This window comes from Elaeis guineensis, chromosome 2, assembly GCF_000442705.2.
Source record: "Elaeis guineensis isolate ETL-2024a chromosome 2, EG11, whole genome shotgun sequence".
Lineage (NCBI taxonomy): Eukaryota > Viridiplantae > Streptophyta > Magnoliopsida > Arecales > Arecaceae > Elaeis > Elaeis guineensis.
This window is the reverse complement of record NC_025994.2, coordinates 41,952,078-41,957,531: the sequence shown is the minus strand read 5'-3', so window position 1 is coordinate 41,957,531 and position 5,454 is coordinate 41,952,078.

Sequence of the window (5,454 nt, the reverse complement as noted above, 5' to 3'; positions counted from 1 at the left end):
CTTGAATATGTTTGCACTGAAAATCAATTAGTCGATATCTTTACAAAGGCCCTTAGTGAGGATAGATTCTGTGAAATTAGGAGAAATCTAGGAATTCTAGATCCATTTGTCTGAAATTTCTCAATTTCCAAAGAATAGATGTCAAAAACTCTTAGAGCTCAATTTTTAATATCTATTCTGGTCTCAAAAGCTCAGATTTATCACTCTAAAAACTTATCATTGAGCAAAATTTCTTCACTCAAAATTTCAAAATTTTCTGGAATTTATTCACATTTTTTCTGATTTTCTGAACTTCATGAGTCGACCCCCATGAGTCGACTCAATGGCAAACTTGTAAATCCCACCAACTTTCAACGGGTTCATTGTTTTTATAAGGGTTACTGTTTGTGAGACGACTCATCTTCCCATCGTTCTTCTTCCAAAAGCCGTCTTCTCCAACTCTTCTTGCTCCAAATCCAAGGATCAATTCTGAGGCAATTCTCCCTCCTACTCTCCACCAAAAATCGCCTCCTTCAAAAGGATTTTCTGTGCTTTCTCGCTTTGCTTGGCGCGGTTTGAACGTGCCCTAGCACTTCACCGAACTTCCAAAATCCATTTCTTTTCTCCACTAAAATTCCTCTTTACTCTCTTGTGATTCCTCCTCCTCTCAATTCAAGTCTTCTTGTCTGCTACTTTATTGGATATGGCTCCAAAGATGAAACTTCCCCAAAGAAGGAAATCAATCCGTGAGCCTGAGAAAATTGTCTGAAAGAAAAGGCCTGCTCAGTCTTCCAGTGTTCTCGATCCAGTTTCAGTACCTGCTCAAGGTCTCTCTCAATCCTCCATAAGCCCCAGTGTAAATCCTCTTTTTGATAGAAAAGTAGAAACCAGAAAAAATATAGATTTTCGGTTCTTTGAGAAAGAAGGCTTTACTTTTGCTACCAAGATCAAAAATCAAGGATGGGAACTTTATTGCTCTCTTAAGGAAGTCACCTATGTTGATCTAGTTAGAGAATTCTACCAGAACCTAAATTATGGAAATGGGTCAGTGACTTCAACAGTCAAGGGGATTGACATATGCTTGGATTCTAGGATATTGGAAGATATACTTCAGTTGCCTAGTGAAGGATACTCATATATGGAACTCCCAATTAAAGAAGAAGGTATCAGAATTATCTTAGGAGAAGCTTTTTCAGGAAGTTTAAACAAATTGGAAGCAAAGCTATTATCCATTGAGATGAGGGTCCTGCATCAAATTGTAACAAAACTCTTCTTTCCTAGGAGTGGTAGACATGACTTACTTTCCGGCAGAGATGTATGTGTCATGTTTCATATCATCACTCAGACCCCCCTAAATCTCCCTGCACTTATGATAGAGGCCATGAGAGAAACTTTGAATAGATCCAAGGCACACTTGCCTTATGGTATGGTCCTTACCAGAGTATTTAGGAGGTTTGGAGTTAGTTGTGAGGGGGAGACACCTACCAAGCTCTCTCATGTGGACACTTTCAACCAACACAGCCTGCACCGAATGGGAATTACAAAGACTGTTGGTGGTTGGATCAAGGGCTCTGAAGAAAGAACTGAGGAGAGAGTTGAGGAAAGAGCTGAAGACAGAACTGAAGGCAGAGTAGAAGAAGAAGGTCCATCTTCTCCTGTACATGACTTCAGGGCAGCATCACCAGATACCCAGTTCATTTCTGATACTGAGGCTGGCCCTTCTGAGTTTACTAGGATGCCCACACCAGTGTATCAGCCAGAGAGCAGAGCACCTCATTCAGAGTTCAGACTGGCTGACGATCAGATCGAGCATATTTCACAGCGTGTGGCTTCTTTGCTGTCTAGCCAGTGGGGTAGTACTTCTTTTGCACCTGGTGCCACCTCTTCTGATCAGACCATTACTCCCCACATCTCCACTGTGTTTCAGATGATTTCAGATCAGTCCGTCAGGATACAGCAGCTTGAGGACACAGTCTGGAGACTGACTGACAGAGTTCTTGACTTGTAGGGGCAAGTCCTTGCATTGGCCCATCCCCAGCCACAGGAGTCTACTATTGAGGTCACAGACCTCACTGCAGAGGCTGGCAGGCTCAGAGGAGCACTAGAAGGTGGATATAAATTACTGAGGAAAGAGATCCAAGGATCGAGTGAGCATGCTACCACCCAGTTCACTGCTCTACTTCAATCTGTTTTCAGAGCACTGAACATACTTGATTCTATCAGACTCATGGTATCAGCCCTAGCATCTCAGCATTCTCAGCCACCCAGTTCATCTCGCTCTCCTACTCGTGGCAGAGGCAGACGGGGTAGAGGACGCACTTATGATCCATCATCTCCTCACCCTATATCTGATGACTCCGATCATTGACCTATCTTGATCATTACTAGATCCTAGGTGTTAGTATTTTGTTCTAGGATCTATACCTCGGGGCCATGTATTGACAATTAGCTGGTTGAATTTTATTTTTTAAGAACTATGTATTGAAACAATTATGATATTAATGGAATCATCTTTTACCTATATTTCTACCTCTTTGTAATGATCATATTTTGGTTATATATTTTCTTCTTGTTGAAATATTGTTTTCTCCTTGTTGTTGTTTGCTGTTGATAATTGCTATATTAAGGGGGAGCAAACATCTGTAAAAAAAAAAAAAAACTCTAAAGGGGAAGAAATTAAAGAATGTTTCAGAAAAAGGAAGAGTTAACTATATTTGATGATGTCAAAAAGAGGGAGAAATTAAACAAAAACAAAAATTGAAATTAGACAAAAAGCAAAACCCTAAATTATGAGAAAAAGGGGGAGAAATTAAACAAAAACAAAGATTGGAAGATTAAAACAAATATTGGAGAAATTAAATAAATATTGGAGAAATTAAACAAAAAATTGAAAGATTAAACAAAACTTTGAGAAATTTGGTATCGAAATTTGGTATCAGACAAAACTTAAACAAAAAGCCATCCATCAAAAGCAAAATCATAAGTACAATGCAAATAAGTATTTTTTTTATATATGCTCTGATATATTTCAAAATTCAAACTTGCTCTGATACATCTTTTGAAATTTTATTCACCTTGATACAACTTAAGAAATTTGTTTTACTCTGATACACCCTACAATTTCTTTTAACTTGCTCTGATACATGATAAAATTTAATCTGATACAGTGTGAAGGTTTCTCTGATAAATTATAACATTTGCTCTGATACAGTGTGAAATTTTCTCTGACATTTGCTCTAATACAGTGTGAAATTTTCTCTGATATATTATAAATTTTTTTTTTTGCTCTGATACATTGTAAAATCTTTTCTGATAACATTGTAAAAAAAAAAAAAAAATTAATTATTTTTCTTGCTCTGATACATTGCAAAATTTATTTCTCTTCTCTTGCTCTGATATATCTTGAACTCAAAATGATCTAATACCCTTTTCAAATCTTTAAGAAAATGGACAAACTATTTTTGCATTTATATTACATGCCAAAAGAATCATACTCTTTTCAAGCATATACACCTATAATGGATTCTTTTGAAATTAATGCATTAACATAAATATTTTTGTTCAAATATTTTGTCATCATCAAAAAGGGGGAGATTGTTGCTCCTAGATTGATTTTGATGATTACAAAGCAGATTGAAGGGATACAAATAATTTTAAAATAAAAAAGTCCTTATGCTCTTCAAGGACAAAATCGTAATTCCACTAAAATCCTGATTTGATAGTACCATTTGGTAGAACAAATGATTTGAAATCTATTGGTGAAAATTTCATTGTGTTTGGACTTATATTTTTGAAGTTATGAAGGTTTGAAGTGCATGAGTCGACTCATGAGTCAACTCATGGCACTGTGAGCTGATTGGCACGCAAAAATTCTCCTTGGCACGCTAGTTTTCTGGCTTGGCACGACCTGTGAGTCGACTCATGAGTCGACCCACAAGGCATGAGTCGACTCATGAGTCGACCCCTGCTAATTTGAGCCAAGAATTTCCAGAAACGCATTCTCTGATTTTTGCAACAGAGGTCGACTCATGAGTCGACCCCTGAAGCATGAGTCAACTCATGAGTCGACCCCTGCGACGGGAAATATCAGCAACGACTATTTTTTTGCCCGTTTTAATTGCCATTTATGCTTCCTAAAAATCCTCTAACGGCTCTTTATCTACCTAAATTGTTTTCTCTTGCTTCTAATGCTACAAAATGCTTTAAATGGTGAAAGAAATTGCAGATTAAATAGCGGATCAAACGTGAAATCAAATGAGCAGAGAAAAAGAGAAGAATAGAAGAAAGGATCCGAAATTTGCAAGAAAAAGCCTGAGATCAACGAAATATCCAAAAAGAAAAAGAGAGAGGATCCACAATATACCAGAGAGATTGTGAAAGAGAAAAGCAAGATCTTTCAAGGAGAGAATTCTTCACGCCTATTGTTTCAACCTTGATCTAGAGATTGTTTCAAAGCTTTCAAGAGATCTTCAATCAACAATCAACCTCTTCTCAAGCATTCAAGCATTCATCCACTTTGAGAAAATCCGAAAAAGGGGTTCTTCATTTGAGTAAAACTTTTATTGTTATATTCGCTCATTTAAGGAGCTGTTATTGTATTAATCTGTGCTCTAAATTTTCTAACTCTTTGTGAGTAATTGTTCTTGTTTTTGGAGGATTTCCAAAACAAGGAAAGGTTGATCCGAACCTGAAATTGGAGTGTTTTGGGTTTACTTGTACCCGAAAAATAAGTGATCTAGCTTGGGATAGCTAGTGTCGGAGTTTCCGACGTTTTGTATTCGGGTTGAATACAAAGGATAGTGGATTGAAATTCCCAAGTAGGATCTTGGGGAGTGGATGTAGGTGCAAGGTTAGCACCGAACCACTATAAATCCTTGTGTTTGTGGTGTGCTTTATCGCTTCACTTTATTTCTTTATTATATTCTTGCATTCCTGCTTTAGGTAATTAATATTGAATTAAAGTCTTTGTTTTGATCTTCATAAGTAATCTGTTGGGCTTAAAATTTTTAGAAATCCAATTCACCCCCCCCCTCTTGGGTTGCATAGCTGGGCAACAATCTGATCAAAGATCAACTTATGGACTCTCCACAGGTTGTGGTGGGATAGTTCATAGGTCTTAAACTTCTCAGGTTCAAGTATCCTCCCACTGTTAGTGGCAAGCCTATTGACAAACACCTTTTGTTCGATAGGATGGTAGAAATAATATTACATACTTTTATTGGGATAACCTACAAACCTATACTTATCTGATATAGCACAAAACTTATGTTCATCAACTCTTTTCACGTAGGTAAAGCAGTTTCATATCTCATATGGAGTGCTAACAATAGATTTTGATTGTTCTTAATTCAAAACATATGCAGCAGTTTTTAGGGTATATCCTTAGAATGAGATTAGAAGACCTATGAAGCTTATTATTGACCATACCATATCTCATATGGAGTATCCATTTCTGGTCAGAGTTGTTATTAGCCT